The following is a 17,409-nucleotide window of genomic DNA, read 5'->3' as shown; positions in this document are numbered from 1 at the left end:
CCTGCAGTTTAATGGAGAAGACTGAAGATCTAGAAGAGGTGGCACTACAAAAAGGAAAGAACCTGGATCCCTGAGATACTATTTGGGGCATCACTGGCTAACCAAGAATACTTGCATTACACTATTGCATGAGTCAGCAATAAACTTTTATTATGTAAAGCTTCTGGAAGTTGAAGACTGCTTATTACAGTTGTCAGTTTGAACTTGCCTAATTCAAGTGCTAAGTTTAATGCAACCTTCCTAGATTGATCATGACTACCTACTTTTCAAAAGAGTATCCAGTAGATTCCAAAATTGCATTTATTATTCTCGTTTAAGTATGAGCTCTCTCATCTCCATGATCAGAAATAATGGCTTGTTCGATCTTTTATTTTTGCAGTCTTCGAAATATATATGAGTGGTAACAAAACCAAAGAGCTAATCAACCTCTCCCAAAATATACTTTAATAAGCCCAGCAAAAACTCTTTGGTGTAGAATACGAAAAGTTCAGGGATCCCTGGACCTGGTTAGGGCCAGGCTAACCAGGCGGCTGTCTACAGAGGCTGCATAGGATGGGGTGATTGATGTTCAGGCCTGTGAATGCTGGGAAAGAAACAGAGAGGACTAAGCTTTGACTTCCTTGATGCCTTAGAGCCAGTTTGGCACTTGTCACAACTCAGTGATTTGTATTCATGTGACAACCTTACCACTTCCTGTTTTGATCCAAAAAAGGAATTCTAGGAGAGAAATGAGGCCAAAAACTGAAGAAGGCCCAGTGTGTCCTTTTTATCTTCCATTTACTCAACATACATTTACTGTGCACCTATTATGTTCACAACTGTGTGTGTGTGTTTGGAAGGGTGGAATTCAAATAAACATAATAAACAGATCTGCTTCCAGGGAGATGTTTAGACTGATGGGATTTGACAAGGCAAGCAGCTGTTTGAAAGACAGTGTAGAGTAGAAAGTTCATTGACTCTGATGAGAGAGACTCAGGTTCAAAATCTGGCATATAATTGGCACAAACAAGAAAAACTGGATAAGTATGGAGGAGGAAAATTACATTGGGCTGGAATGGACAAAATAAGTCATCAATTTTTCTTAATCAAGGCTTCCTTTTAGAACATTTCTCAGTTCTAATCTAATATGGATGCCAAATCTAAATGTCTAATTCACAACCAGGCATCACCAAGAAAGGTACAAATGGAGAGAGGAATTCATTGTTCCAGAAGAGAAGTTCCTGTACTGGATGAAAAATTCACAGCAGGCATTGCTGACTCATATATACACATTTGTGTGTGTGTGTATGTGTGTGTATAATAGGCATGCTACATATGTGAGAGATAAGTCATAAAAATTTTTCACATATCCAGGAACAAAGAGTTATGATATAATTTCTGAAATTACAGAGATCCAGAATTAGAAGAGGATCTTTCAATCCAAACCATTTATCTTACAATTGAGGAGACAGACTCAAATAGGTGAAATGACTTGGTGAAGGCCACACAACTATGAAATCATCAAGCCAGGACTTGACCTGGATTTCTGGCCCAATGCCCTTACCACTAACTCCTTTCTAGTCAAGGCATAAGGAGCTATTCCATAACGCCACTGGGTAGAGCTTCCTGGAGGTCTTAGTTCCAGGGAGTGAAGACATCCCACTGAAAATTTCCCAGTATTATGGACAGAGGTCTGGCTTGAACTAAACTGTATTAAGGGAGTCCACAAGATAGTTAAGCATACTTAAAACAGCCCTCATTTATTGAACACTTGCTATGTGTCAGGCACTGTGCCGAATGCTTTATATATATATATTTATATATGTTTATTTATTTCATTTATTCATTCACTTAAATTTTTATTTGTATGCCAGGAATCTATGCTATGTGCTAGGATCCAATAGTGAAAAGACATACGTGGTTCTTGACCTTATGGAACCTCTAGACTTCCGCATAACAGAAATTCCATAAGGTCTGCTTGTTTATTGCATCCATTTACAGGTGATGAAATGGGCCCAGAGAATAACAATGATGGCTACCATATATTGTCCACCTACCCCACACCAAACACTTTTCCAAGCACGCTCTGAGTTAATCTGTACAACAGTTCTACGAGATAAGAAACAGGGGCATAGGAAGCTGAACGTCTGGTTCAAGGTCACGTAGGTAATAAGCAGTAGAACACGGACTGGAACCAAGGTTGTCTGGTGCCAGTGTCCATGATTTTAACCACTACATTACACTGACCAGTTGGATTCCTGCTATGCATGCTAAAAGATGGTATTATCTGATGTCAAAGCTCTGCTAGTGAGACCTAGGATCCAAGAAGCATCAATTACTTTGTCTACCGGCAAATTTTGTTTTCAGCAGTTGTATGTAGATAATAATATTTGCTTGAGTGCTTACCATAAGTCAGAGTACTGCACCTGTACATATGATATCCAGGTAAAACACAAGCATAATACTGGCCTTTAGTAGATCCTCAATATAGTAGGCAAATGGTAAGCAGTAGGAATAAATATGTAAGGCTAGAGAAAACCTAGAAATTTTTAAGAAGTAGAGGGTACTGGCTGCAATTGTGCTGGATCTGCATTTGGACAAAAATATGTTTGTATTTTTTCAAGACTGTGCTTGCTTTATTTAGATATAGAGATAACAAATATCTACATAAATCTTCACTCACCTGTTAGAGGGAGATTTCCGCAGAAATAATTTCTTCAGCCATAAAATTTATTGTGTACTGTGATTTACTCATCTGTGTAAGGCATCCTGTTGCAAGGCATGGACACACTCCTTGAAAATAAAAACACAAACTTGAACGATTTTCGGTTTCACATAAATTCTATTAAAGAAGAATAAAACAGTGAAATCACAGAATTTCTCCATTCTCTTCCACCACGTGTTTCTTTGAGGTTTAATAATATTATAAATAAAGCAGCTTCAAGATTAAATACAAAACAGTGAACAACTTAGAAACATTTTGAAGAAGCAAGTATTATATCCCAGTGTTGCCAGGCTTTCAACAAAAGTAAGATAGAAAACAGAGCGAGAACTCTCATTTGTTCTATCAAGAAAGCATAAATATTGGCTCCGTATTAAGCCAACCTCTTGCAGCTGTACACCAGCTCTCAACTATTAAAAACATTCTTAAATTCCCAGGGAAACAAAAATCAATTTCAGCCATATAAGTCTGTATATAAATCTATTGTGCTTTATTCCAAATATTTTCTCATCAAGGAATTTGGAACAAAATTTTTTTTGAAAGAGAAAGTCTCCATTTCACCCATTACACCATTATAAATATTTGAATGACTTCCAGTAACTTTGCTTAGAAAATCTCAATGTCTGTATAACATGCCAATGACAGCTCAGCAGTAATGTCAATACATTTCATTACCTGGCAAGACAATCATTCATAGCAATAGATTGGAATTCTGATTGCCCTTTACATATATTATATTTCACTTTTGTCACAGCACACCGGATGGTTACTCTTGCCCTCTTGGCAAGATACTCTTTCTGAGCTTATATTAAAAATCTATTTTATCTGTTAAAGCTTAGAATGAGCTAAGTGGTTACTGTTTTAATCCTAAACCAATATGTGTAGTCAGGTCTTGAAAGAATTCCAATCACTGTAGCCCTTGTTCATATTTTAGATGGATAATAATGCCATTGGGTTGTTTTCCTTGGGGCTCATTTTATATATTCTATTTGTAGGAATTAAGGTTTCTAGTCTAGTGACTATTGTTCACATAATTCAAACAAAGAAAGGAATGTGATATTAATTTTCTGGGTTTTGTAAGAAACTGCACTGGAAAAGTGAAATATAAATATTTGCTAAAGTTTGGAGAAATAGAGTAGAATAGAGATGTACTTCTCAAAATTCAGTGTGCATTAGAATCTCCCGGAGAGCTGGTTAAAACAGATTCCTAGGTCCCACAGCCAGTGATTCTGATTCAGTAAGCCTGTGTGGAGTTCAGGACTGATTTCCAGCAAGTTCCCAGGTGATGTTCGTGTTGCCAGTTCACGGACCATCTTTTGAGGAGCAGTGGAACAAAACGGAGTGGTCAATAGCAAAGGCTAAAATCGTGCCTTTGCCATTTACAGGCTTGTTGATTTGGAGTAATCAATTAAGGGGTAATTTATTTAACATATTTTTAAGCCTTAGTTTCCTCATCTGCTCAATGGGGGTTTTGTAAGGATTAGATAGGTCTGTACATCACTTGACATAGTGCTAGACAGATACCTGGTATGTGCTAAATAAATGGCAACCATGGTTATCAGAAATGATGAAGTCTCCTTTTCTGGGGTCCACCTGGTTGAATATGTAGTTCTTCTGTTCCATATCCTAGTGTGTTTGGCAAATTATTTGTTAAGTATGTCTAGATTAGGAGTTATCAGATCGATGCATTAGCAACTATTCAGGATTTGAATTGCTAAGGTGGGATCTAAAACACTTAAATATTTTGATCCCTGGGCCTTCCAACCAAATACCATGCTGAAACTCTGATTCTCTGTACTTTGAATTATTTTTCATTTAAATTTCTTTATAGTCCACATCTCCACAGTTATGGCTCCTTATGAATGATCTTTAAAGAACAACATCAGTTTATTTTCAAAATCAAACTCAAGTCTTTGGAGACTAATATCCTTTCTCTCCATATTTTGCTATTAAGAGGCCTGGTGTTCTGCCAAGGCAACGTATTAATAAATTTAAGCTTGAGGTTTTCATTGTCATGTGAACGTTGAAATTGGCTCTCAATTACACAAAGCAGCCAGTTCAACAGAGTACGTGTATTGGATTTACAACGAACATGTCTGGGAAAAAATTAGTTTAAAATCCTTGATTTTGTGGTTTGCTTTTAATTTGTTAAATAGGCATAATCCACCAGTCATAAGCATCTCAGCCAATTCAGGCTAAGTTAATTCTGAGAAATATATGTTTACTTTAGTCAAATGTTAACAAATTAATTTGTCTTGCATCCAATCATTTATTTAGTTTTTCACTTAACACTAAGTCCCATTTCTGTGGTAGGTGATGGTCTAGATGCTGGGGAAAACACGTACCCCATCCTCCCAGAGTTTATAGTCTAGTGAGAAAGGTAAAAGCACAGTTATCAGAACCTCGTTTTAACAGGCTGATAAATCTCCAGTCTTTACCAGTTAACAAGCTGTAGAAAGTTTCAGCCCATTGTTTGTGTTTATATGCAATTACTCATCAATCTGTTAACCATCATCCAAAGCTTCAGATACAGTGGATGACGTCTTCTAAAAGTAGAATACTTCCAGAGCTTCTAACCAAAGGAGAACTTTACACTTCCGGTTTTCTTTCTTCTTTTTTTTTTTGGAAAATGAATGTAGAGAAAGTAAATCAAGTCAGTTTTGTAGCTTGCAACTAGCTGTTATGTAAACTCTCAAGTGAAATGACATGAGTGAAGACAAATACCAATCTGTATATCACACTTCATTTTTTGAGATTTTCAAAAGATGCAGGGGGACTTCCCTGGTGGTGCAGTGGTTAAGAATCTGCCTGCCAATGCACGGGACACGGGTTCGATCCCTGGTCTGGGAAGATCCCACATGCTGTGGAGCAACTAAGCCCCGTGGGCCACAACTACTGAGCCTGCACTCTAGAGCCCACGAGCCACAACTACTGAGCCTGCACGCCTAGAGTCCATGCTCCGCAACAAGAGAAGCCACCACAATGGAAGCTCGTGCACTGCAATGAAGAGTAGCCCCCACTCACCACAACTAGAGAAAGCCCGCACGCAGCAACAAAGACCCAATGCAGCCCCCCCCAAAAAAAATTAAAAGATGCAGGGATTTACATTCATATGACCTATTTTGGACCGAATGTTGGGTCCCCATCCACAACCCCCTACCCTTGCCAAATTCATATGTTTAAGGCCTAACCTCCAATGTGATGGTATTTGGAGATGGGGCTTTGGGGAGGTAATTAGAGTTAGATGAGGTCATGAGGGTGGGCATTTCATGATGGGATTAGTGTCCTTATAGGAAGAGACACCAGAGAGCTCTCTCTCTCTGCCCCATGTAAGGACACAGCCCGAACGTGGCTGTCTGCAAGGCAGGAAGCAGCCCTCACCAGAATCCAAATTGGCTTCTACCTTGATCTTGGACTTCCCAGCCTCTAGAACTGTGAGAATAAATTTTTTTGTTTAAGCCACCCAGTCTATGGTATTTTGTTATGGCAGCCTGAGCAGACTAAGACGTGATTTTAGAAAGATGACAGGGATTTGTACAAAACGGTGGAATGCTTCAAACTTATCTCATATTATTCCCAAGCAGGGCCCTCAGCCTCAGTCTGCCAGGTGGGCTCTTGACAATCGCCAGCACACAATTTACTCTCTCTTGCCTCTGGTCTGCGATCCTCTTTGTGCTGTTTTCTTTACCCTAAATCTTCCATTTCTGGCTCAGAGTCTCATATCTAAGAAATCTTGATTAGCTCTAGTCAAGAAGGATCAAGTCCCAAATGACCCTTCATTGCAAAGTTTGTTTCACAATACACTTATTTGCATTTCTCTATTGTGTCCTTATGTTGGTTCAAGGATGTAGGTCTTATCTCCTCAACAAGACCTTGAGCATCTCCAAGACAAGCCCAGGGTCTAGACTTTTCAAATCTTTTGTGTCCTCCACTGGCCCTTGCAGAATGTGCAAATAGAATGGGAATAAAACTTATTGAATGAAAATTGAACTAGATGCAAGAGCCAACGAATGTTCTGAGGCAAATGAATCAAGTAATGCGAGGAAGTACAATAAAATCCTGGCTCCAGAGCCTGCGGGTGGGGGTCGGAGAGAGTCGTTCTGGATAAGTGAGTTTAATAGATGGCTGAGTTTTAATTATCTTGAATGGAAACATTTCCAATATATTAATCTTCCCTGCCTTCTAAAATAGTGCATTATAAACATAATCCAGCTTGATGACTTGAGGCTGTCATTAAAAGTACTATTGTGCTATAACACTGAGAAGCCCTACGGCCCTTTAGAGGTATGCAGAACTGTTTGTCCCTATTCTAAATGGCTGCAGATTGCTGGGTTTTTTTTTTTAATTGTTGTTTTGTTTTTTAGCCTTTTTGGGTCATCCCTTGCTGCTGGACTGTCAGTCTCACTGATGCCAGTGTGACTGATTGTGCCATTTCTACTCCCTGCTCCTAATTTGCTGCTTCTCATCTGAAACGAGCTTGGAAAACAAATACTCAAGCTCACTGTGGTTGCTGTCATGATTATTATTGTTAAAGATGTATGTAAACAGAGAGCAAAGGGCTCTGTGTGAGGGCTTGCCAGGGTCTCCATGGCTAAACTGTGCAAGAGACAAACACATATATGTTGTGAACTCCTAGTTCAGCCTCTCTGAAGCCTTTTCAATTTAATTCCTATTCTTACTTTTCTGGTCTGAAAATAAAACTTTCTGGAAATGCATTTTTCAGTAAAATTAGGAATTTAGTCATGTATTCAACAAGGAATCATTGAGTGCTTACAAAGTGCAACATACATGCTAGGTGCTGTAGGATGGTCGTTCAAAATGGATACTCTATGTCCAGCTTGCTCTCTGTTTTCTGTATTGCACTAGCACCTAGTAGGTACTCAATAAATATCTGTTCATCAATGAAATGAACTTTATAATCTGAGAATATACAAGATATTGACACACATACACACACAAACAGGTTTACAATGTAAGCTGTAGTAAGGACCAGAATAAAAATACAAAAAAAGTATACACAAGGACCAAAAGATTATTTCCTGCTGGAAAATCCAGAAGGACTTCATGGAAGAGGTAGTGGTTTTGACTGGGACTTGAAGGATGGGGTCATATTTCAATCAGCAAGCAGTCAGGGAAGTAAGAAGAGACAAAAACACCACAGACAAAGGCCAGATGCTAGGATGGGCAGGGCGTATTGGGGGGACAATTAGTATATTTTGGCTGTAGTACATGTAGGGGAGTAAGGAGACAACATTATAACATTATATTGGGGTCAGAGCATGGGTGGGCTTTGAATGTCAGGCTAAAGAATTTGGACTTTATTAGGTAATGGGGAGGAACTGAGGGTTTTTGAGCTGGGAGGTGACATGCTTTGAGCTGGGCTTTAGAAATCTTGATAAATGTTGGAATCTAGGAGTTAAAGGGAAACAGGACTGGAGGTGATTCCAAGGGTATATGGGAGGCAACACGGGCCTGAACTAGGATGCTGTCAGTGAGAATAGCCGAGTGGGAATGATTGTCCGAGACACTGTAGAGGTAAATAAGAGGATATGGCAACTTATTTGTTGTCAGGAGCAATGGAGAAGGACACGTTGGGTATAACTCCAAGTGATGTCCTTTCCAGAACGAACTAGAAGAGTCCAAAAGAACGGATTTAAAGAGATGGTGATGAGTTTGACTTGGGACATGCTGAGATGTGAGAGTGAATTGTTGATAGCTCTGCTGTAAAAAGCATGAATGGGAAACTGCCCTGAAAAACACTAAAGGGATAACAAATACTCACAAAATGAGGGCTTATGTGGACTCAGCTCAAAAAAGAAGTTAAAAGGTCAACACCTTATTTTTAGTCCCTTCTTGACATGACTATATTAAAAACTGTTCATCCTTATTTTCAAATAGCTTTCAAGTACATCTTTACAAAAACTTCTACTTGGGGCTTCCCTGGTGGCGCAGTGGTTGAGAATCTGCCTGCCAATGCAGGGGACACGGGTTCGAGCCCTAGTCTGGGAAGATCCCACATGCTGCGAAGCAACTAGGCCCGTGAGCCACAATTACTGAGCCTGCGCGTCTGGAGCCTGTGCTCCGCAACAAGAGAGGCCGCGATAGTGAGAGGCCCGCTCACCGCGATGAAGAGTGGCCCCCACTTGCCGCAACTAGAGAAAGCCCTCGCACAGAAACCCAACAAAATACCACCAGCTTCAGGTTGACCTGGTTCCTTATAGCATACAGAGCACCCTGAGGCACAATTATTCTGGACAGGAATATGTCAAGTCCTTGGGGGGACCAATGGAGCTTCAGAAAAGTTCAAGGAAAATCTGCAAGAGATCTCCATTGAAGAGACTCTATTTCGTGTTTTAAATACAGTGAATATGTACTACGCTATAGGCTTGCTCTGTCCAACACCGTAGTCACTAGGTGTGTGTAGCTATTAAGCATTTGACATGTGACTGGTCCAAATTCAGATTTTCTGTGAGTATAAAATACACACCAGATTTCAAAGACTTAGTATGAGAAAAATAACATAAAAGATCTCATAAATACTTTTTGTATTGGTTATATGTTGATAATGTTTTTAGATTTATTAGACTAAATAAAATGTACTATTAAAGTATACTTTTTGAAATGAGGCTACTAGAAAATTTAAAATAATTTTATGTAGCTTATATTATTCTATTGGACAGAACTACTATAGAAAGTTCAGTGTTATTTTCTATTGCAAAAATAAAATATTTCTATCTCCTCTGATTTTTCTGAACCTTTCTCTTGTAGGGAAGCTGTCAACATGTGTGCTAGGAAGAAATTCAAACAGGTTAATGTATTCATGTCTATTGTCCAGAATTGTTTATCTGCCTTTCAATGTTTCCAGGGAGATTAGTGCACCTGTAAGCTTGTTTTAATGGCCATGGTGTTCTGTACAGTTTGCATATTATAAAAATTATATATATAAAAAATTTGAAAGGGTTCATTACTTGGGGTTATTAAAAAGCAAGAAAGATAAGGAGCAGAGAAGCTGTCATATTAATATCTTTCATATAATGGCAAGTTGTAGTCTGACATATTTAAATAGACTCAACCTTTCTAAAGAAGAGATTACTGCAAAATACCCCTCTCTTGCAAAGCTTGGAGCCAATATCTCTTCTATTAGAACACCAAATAACAATTGCAAATTCTCAAACCAGAGTACTTGAAGGATCATTTTGCTTTCACATTGGTGAACAGCAAGTAACTGTTCAGAAAGGGCATTCCTGAATTCAACTGCAGGGCTTCCAATTTTTTTTTTTTCCTTGTAGGTTAATGGAAATTGTAAACATTTGATCATAATACTGAACTTTAGCCTAATTTTGCAGAACCTTCCTGCTTCACACCAACAACCCCTTATCATTCTATAAATTTGGTGTGTGTTAGCACTTAACAGAATGTGAAATAACATCAAGGAATCTCCACCAAATGGAACTGATTATACAAAGAAAATAAACTTAAGAAGGTTCTGAGACATCATGTAAAATATTTTACTTGTTTTGTAAGTCCCTTTGCATTTAGGAAGCAAGTAGGTTTGTTTTTAAATAAAAGTGGCCTCTTAAAAAAAAAAAAGCAAAATCTTATTCACTGTCTTTGAAGTGTGAGAAAAAAATTTTTTTTTGAAAAGTTAAATGATGACTATGAAATCCAAAGGGGAGACTTACAACCTGAGTTGTGCCTGCCACATGGACGTTCTGCTGTGCTTCAAAGCAGTTGGGAGCAGTGTTAACTATGTACATAGACACTCTGGATAGTACTCAGTAGTCACTGGACCTTTTGGACAGAACAAGCAGTTCTTAAATACCTGTCACTAACATTACACAGCAGAGCGAGATGGAACTGAAAGATTCTTATGTCAAGCCTTTAATATTGGTACAACAAAGATGACTTCATCTGTGCAATTAGTGTACAAGCTGTTCCCACTCATCTAATAGCTCCAGGAGGAGAAACTTATTTTGACTTTGATTTGTTCTGTTTTTCCTGCATACTGAATGTTGCAACCTTACGTCAACTAAAATCTCTTGGCCTAATAATTACAACCAGCATTGAAAAACTCTTCCCTCAAATTACTAGTGCAAACAAAATGAGGGGAAAATAAATTAAACTCAGCCCTCTCATTCTCATGTTACCTCCCCTTCCTCACCTCACAAGCTGTGGTCAAAATGTTTCAGAACTTTTCATCTGTAAAATGAAACTATATTTCCACCTAATAATTAATTTTTAAAGAGCTTTGTTTTGCTACTACTTTCATTGCTTTATTGCCCTGTTTGGGCAGAGTATTCCATAATTTTTAAAATAATTCTTTTTTTTTTTTTTTTTGGCTGCACCACATGGCTTTCGGGATCTCAGTTCCCCAACTGGGGATTGAACCCAGGCCCATGGCAGTGAAAGCGCTGAGTCCTAACCACTGGACCGCCAGGGAAAGCCCTAAATTCTTTTACTTAAAGGAAAGAAACTCTATGAAATTACTTTTTTTCCCATTCAGATTCTAATGTCTAAAGGGAGTAGTTTGAAGAGAGGCATGGACTTCTAGAAATGTATGCCTATTATGAGGCTTGTGTATATGAGAAATACTTTTTGACTTGATAGCTCATACAGAAGAAATTTTTCAAATATCAACATATTATCCTCCAGAAAAATCAGGAAATAGATTTGTGGCTTAATTTTTTTTTTTAACTAATTAATTTAATTTATTTTTTTTTTATTTTTGGCTGTGTTGGGGCTTCATTGCTGTGCGCGGGCTTTTCTCTGGTTGTGGCGAGTGGGGGCTACTCTTTGTTGCGGTGCACAGGCTTCTCATCGTGGTGGCTTCTTTTGTTGCAGAGCATGGGCTCTACGTGCGTGGGCTTCAGTAGTTGTGGCACGAGGGCACAGTAGCTGTGGCATGAGGGCTCAGTAGCTGTGGCTCACGGGCTCTAGAGCGCAGGCTCAGTAGTTGTGGCACACGGGCTTAGTTGCTCCATGGCATGTGGGATCTTCCTGGCCCAGGGCTCGAACCCATGTCCCCTGCACTGGCAGGCAGATTCTTAACCACTGCGCCACCAGGGAAGCCCCTGTGGCTTAATTTTGACTCAACAGTGAGCCTAAGTAAACAGACCCATTGCTCTTTCCATCAAAATCTGAAAAGAAATATCCAAAACCCTTTCAAACTTACCATTCTTCTAGGCATGAATCTATCTTGCTAGTGATAAGCCCTAGGAGTCTGGGACTGTCAGCAAAATTACTTTAAGTGGTGCCAATTTCTTCTAGGACTTAAAGGATCCATATTCATTATTCCAGAGTGAAAAACAGATGTAGAACAAGGGCAATAAGTTGGGAAATGCTCCCTTTAAAAGCAGCAGTAATAAGTCACATATGCTGTGGCTTGTTAGGTGGCACTCTTACCTAACACCATATTCCATTCTAATTTGGGGAGAATATTTTACCCCCCAAAATTATTTTCACTTAAAAAGGTATTTCCATTTAATTCCACATCTGATTTATAAAAAATGGGGGAAAAAAAGATTTTTTTCCTCTTAGTGCTGGAATGTTATATGTAGTTCCACTCTTGTCATGTCATGCTACTTTTCAAAGGGCAAATGGGCTAATAGAGATGAAAGAAGCCCAGCTGTAGGGATGATGGAAGAAGCCCAAATGCCCACTACGTACTAATACAGTTATTAGCTTTGAACTTAATTTACTTTCTCCTTCTAAAAGAGGACCTGGTTTAGGAGAAGATTTCACTCAAGACATTTGTTTTTAGCACTTAGCCTGGTAGCCTAGAAGTAACAGAGTCAATGTGCCAATACTAGCCATTTTTTGGCACTTCCTACCCTTCGGGCCATAAATTACAGAGCTAGACCAGGGCCCGGCTAAATTATTTTGGCAGATGAGGCATATGAAGCATTTCCTCTGAGGAGAATTTACTCCATTGGATTAGATCACCATTTGATGGGTACACAACTGATTAGAAATTTTGCTCAAGGAGTTACCAGGAGGTGAAGTTAACTAGAGGCACTTATGGTTTATGTAGGCCCTCTCTTAGGATCTTTTATTTTTTTCCTAAACATTTTAGAAATGATATGGATGAATGTTAACTATACCAAGATGAATATAGAAAAGGATAGTCTGTATTTCGGAGGAGAGAATCAATAATGTTTTTGGCATACTAGGAAAATGGTTTGAATTAAAAGGGAAAAGTTCATTGAGGACAATGTTGGGAGGAAACAGGATCTCATTCATTAAAAAAAATTTATTGAATGCCTACTATGTGCTAAGCACTGTTCTAGGTGCTAGCTGAATTTCCAGGAGCTAACATAATTAACTTTAAGGGCCTAAAGTTGACACATTGACCTTCCACTTATGGTCGTGGTGGAATAACAGGAACCACATGTACCCTTTTTCCTTAAACAACTAAAAAATTGGTCAAAATCTATGAAACTCGTTTTCAGACACTGGAAAATAGGCAGTTCAGGACAGAGAGATCTCTGGAAAAAAGGAGCAAAAATGCCCAAGATGAGCCTGATGAATGCTTCAGCTTACTGCCTGAGGAGTTCCCAGGCCACTGCACAGAGAAAGCGATCCCAGCAGGTTTGGTGATCTTCCTGAGTTGAGCGACAGAGTTCAGAGTTCAGGGTTGCTAAGGCAGCTAGACCTCATGGGGCAGAGTACTAGAGAGAAGACAGCTGCAATGAGAGCGCTCCAGATATACACAGAGGTTCTCCTTGAGTCTTTAGTTGAATAATAATTGGCACATAGATTTTAGGAAACTACCAAGACTGGAGAAGAAACCACTGGAAAGGAGCTGGTGGATCAATCCTTGGAGTACACACAGATCTGGGAATAGTTTGTTTCCACTAGCTAGAATAGGAAGGCTTCCAAACACATAAGAAACTGAGGGAGACTTCAGAAGCATATTGCCTCAATAGAAGGGTCAAATTAGCCCTAAAAGCTGTTCTGCACCCACCAAACAAAGCTTAAGAGCAAGTCTTGAAAACATCAAACTGTTTCCAAGTAATTTAACTGCATCCTATTGCAAAGTACAAAAATATTTAAAGGATTCCAAACATATCCAGTACCCTCCAAAAGTTAAATTTCCAATGTCTGACATTAAATAAAAAATTACCAGACATGCAAAGAAGCAGGAATATAAGATCCAATATGAGGACAAAATCAATAGAAACACACTTAGAAATGATATAGATAGTGGAGTTAGTAGACAAAGACATAAAACAGCTACTATAAATATATCCCATATGTTCAAGGAGTTGGAGGAAAGCATGAGCATGAGTATGAACAAGACCCAAGTAAAACCTCTACAGTTGAAAAGTGAACTGGGGGCTTCCCTGGTGGCACAGTGGTTGAGAATCTACCTGTCAACGCAGGGGACACGGGTTCGAGCCCTGGTCTGGGAAGATCCCACATGCCACGGAGCAACTAGGCCCGTGAGCCGCAACTACTGAGCCTGCGCTCCGCAACAAGAGAGGCTGCGATAGTGAGAGGTCCACGCACCACGATGAAGAGTGGCCCCTGCTTGCCGCAACTAGAGAAAGCCCTCACACAGAAATGAAGACCCAATGCAGCCAAAAAATAAATTAATTAATTAAAAAAAAAAAGCTTACCAAAAAAAAAAAAGTGAACTGGATGGGGCATAGATTAACAGCAGATTAGACATGGCAAGAAGAAAAGATCAGTGAATTTGAAGACCACAGTAGAAGCTACCCAAAATGAAACACAAAGACTAAAAGACTGGAGTACATGAACAGACCATCAGTGAGCTATGGGACAACAACCAGCAGCCTAACATATGTGTACTTGGAGTTCCAGAAGGTAAGGAGAGGCAGGTGGAGACAGACAAAATATTTAAAAGAAACAATGGCTGAAATTTTCCCTGTTTGAAAAATTTGAAGCATGGCTTAAAAAAGATCCAGCGGCTCTTTTTAAATTATTTTTTATTACAAAGCACTACCTCGGCAGTCCCTTCATGTAGAATGCCCTCCCATTGCTTCTCCATCTACCTAACACATACTTTAAGACCCAGATCAAATCCCACAGTCTCCAAAAAAACAGGAGTTCTTGCATAGTTGTTTCTATTTGTAGCCTTTTACTTTTATTCAACTATTTACATGTTTATGTCTTTCTTCCACCCAAGGTCTAGATTCTGTCTTTTCCACTTTCAGAACATACTTCCTCCATCAATTCTCCTCTTTTTCTATTCAGGTATCTACCACCGCTAAAAAAAAAATAAAAGGTTCATATGGCTAAAACCCTCCCATGTCCCTTCTGCCCTACTTGACTCCTAGCTGTTGTTTTATCCTTTCCTCTTCTCAGCTAAACCTCTGAAAAGATTCTTCTATTTTTCTCATATCCCATTTTTACCTCAACCCACTGCTTTATGGCTTCACCCTCACCACTCTCCTAAAATTGTTCTCATCAAGGTCACCCGTTACCTATTTGCTACCAAATCCAATGAATTATTTTAGCTTTAATCTTTGTTTATTCAACAAAATATTTATTAAATATCTGCTGTGCACCCGGAGCTGGAAATATGAAGCTAAGAAGTACAGATGCCCTCGCAGAGCTCAAGTTTGGCAGGGAAGTCAAGTAAGTAACAAGGTGTGATAAGTGCTACCTGGCATTTGTTGATGGTGGCTGCTCCCTCCCACTTGAACAGCTCTTTGATATTGGCTTCTGTGATGCCATCCTTTCTGGGTCCTCGTCTCCTAATTCTGACTATGTCTTAATAGCCTTTGTACTGGGTTGCTCTTCCTCCACCTGTCCCATGAGTAAGGTGTTTTCCCTCTGCTTCCTTCCTTGGCCTTATCTTCTTCTGAATCTCAAGCTTCCTTCATGATCTCATCCAGGTCCATGGTTCCATCTATCTACTATAGGCTGATACTACCAAATCTGCATCTTCAGCCCAGAGTTTTTTTCTAAGTTCCAGATGTGCTCTACTGGACAGCTTCACTTGGATGTCCACAAGTGGTCCAAAATAAACAAGTCTTAAATAGAATTATTATTTACCCTAAATTTGTTCTCCTTTGCACTCCTTAATTTAGTGAATGGTACCTAGTCATCATAGCCTTAAACCTTGGCATCATCCTTGATGTCTCTGTCCTTCAAAATCTCATATCCAGTTGGTCACCAAACTATTTATTTGCTCCTAGGCATTTCTCGGATGGGTCTTCTCTCTATTCCTACAGCCAGTGCCTTAATTAAATCTTATAATTTCTTTTTGGATTCATTAGTCATACCTCCCTGATTCTGGTCTTGGTTTCTTCCAGTCAGGCCCGTGCAACAAAAAGTGACCTTTCCAAAGTAGAACACAAGTGTGTCACTTCCATGTTTAATATCTTTTTCTTTTTGTGATACGTGGGCTTCTCACTGTTGTGGCCTCTCCCGTTGTGGAGCACAGGCTCTGGACGCGCAGGCTTAGCGGCCATGGCTCACGGGCCCAGCCACTCCGCGGCATGTGGGATCTTCCCAGACCAGGGGACGAACCCGTGTCCCCTGCATCGGCAGGCGGACTCTCAACCACTGCACCACCAGGGAAGCCCCATGTTTAATATCTTTTGATAGTTCTCCATAGACTTCCAGATAAAATTGAAACTCCACATCATGGCCCATAATGCCCCAATCTGCCCACCTCCTCTCTCTCCTCACACTGAATTACTCAGTTCCTTGGATGCCCCACAGTGTCTCAAACATCCTGGTATTTATACATGATGCTCCTTCTGCTAATCTTGCCCCCTCCTTTCTATTAATGCCTCTTCATGGCATTCTTTAATACTCATATCAGACACTGCTCTATCTAAACAACTTCCCTGATATTCCCCTTCTCCAAGGTGAGATTAGATGCCCCTCCTTGGTCCATCCATAAAATATTCCATATATATTCATTTTTTAAAATAAATTAATTTTATTTGTTTATTTTTGGCTGTGTTTGGTCTTTGTTGCTGCATGTGGGTTTTTCTCTAGTTGTGGCGAGCGAGGGCTACTCGTTGTTGCGGTGCGCAGGCTTCTCATTGCGGTGGCTTCTCTTGCTGCGTAGCATGGGCTCTAGGCACGTGGGCTTCAGTAGTTGTGGCACATGGGCTCAGTAGTTGTGGCTCATGGGCTCTAGAGCACAGGCTCGGTAGTTGTGGTGCAGGGGCTTAGCTGCTCCACAGCATGTGGGATCTTCCTGGACCAGGGCTTGAACCCGTGTCCCCTGCATTGGCAGGCAGATTCTTAACCACCACGCCACCAGGGAAGTCCCATATATATTCTTTGTGGAACATTCATCTTGATTTTTAAGAAGTATCTGTTTATGCCTTTCCCATCACTAGATTGTGAATCCCTCCCCACACTCTCTACTAGCTAACCTCTTTCCTTGCTTAATTTTTCTTCAAGCACTTATTACCATCTGTCATACAGTACATTTTACTTGTTTCTCTCTACCCCAATAAGAAGGTAAGCTACATGAAGGTGGGGACATTTGTCTGTTTTATTCAGTGCAATATCCTTGACACCTAGAAAAGTACTGGCACAGAACAAAAGTACTTAGCAGTCATTTGTTATACAAACAAATAAATCTTTGCTCTGAGCACTTAGAGCCAGTATCTAGCACATGGTATTGGTTGTTACATTCCACTGCAACCTTGTTTACTCATCTGTGCCCCCTATGAGGGGTATTAGATTTTTAAGGACAGTCTCGTGGAAACTATATTTCC

General features: G+C 39.7%; 1 long non-coding RNA gene across 1 annotated transcript in view; it reads right to left on the bottom strand.

Annotated features, from left to right (window-relative positions):
• The window catches only part of LOC115852941 (uncharacterized), a 99,640-nt gene that overhangs the window by 73,529 nt on the left and 8,702 nt on the right, over nt 1-17,409 (bottom strand). The window contains exon 2 of the long non-coding RNA XR_009565400.1: nt 2,663-2,772. This is a non-coding gene — a long non-coding RNA (uncharacterized lncRNA). The remainder of the gene's footprint in view (nt 1-2,662; nt 2,773-17,409) is intronic.

This window comes from Globicephala melas, chromosome 10 (genome assembly GCF_963455315.2).
Source record: "Globicephala melas chromosome 10, mGloMel1.2, whole genome shotgun sequence".
In the NCBI taxonomy this organism is placed as follows: Eukaryota; Metazoa; Chordata; class Mammalia; order Artiodactyla; family Delphinidae; genus Globicephala; species Globicephala melas.
This window is presented reverse-complemented; position numbering and strand designations above follow the sequence as displayed.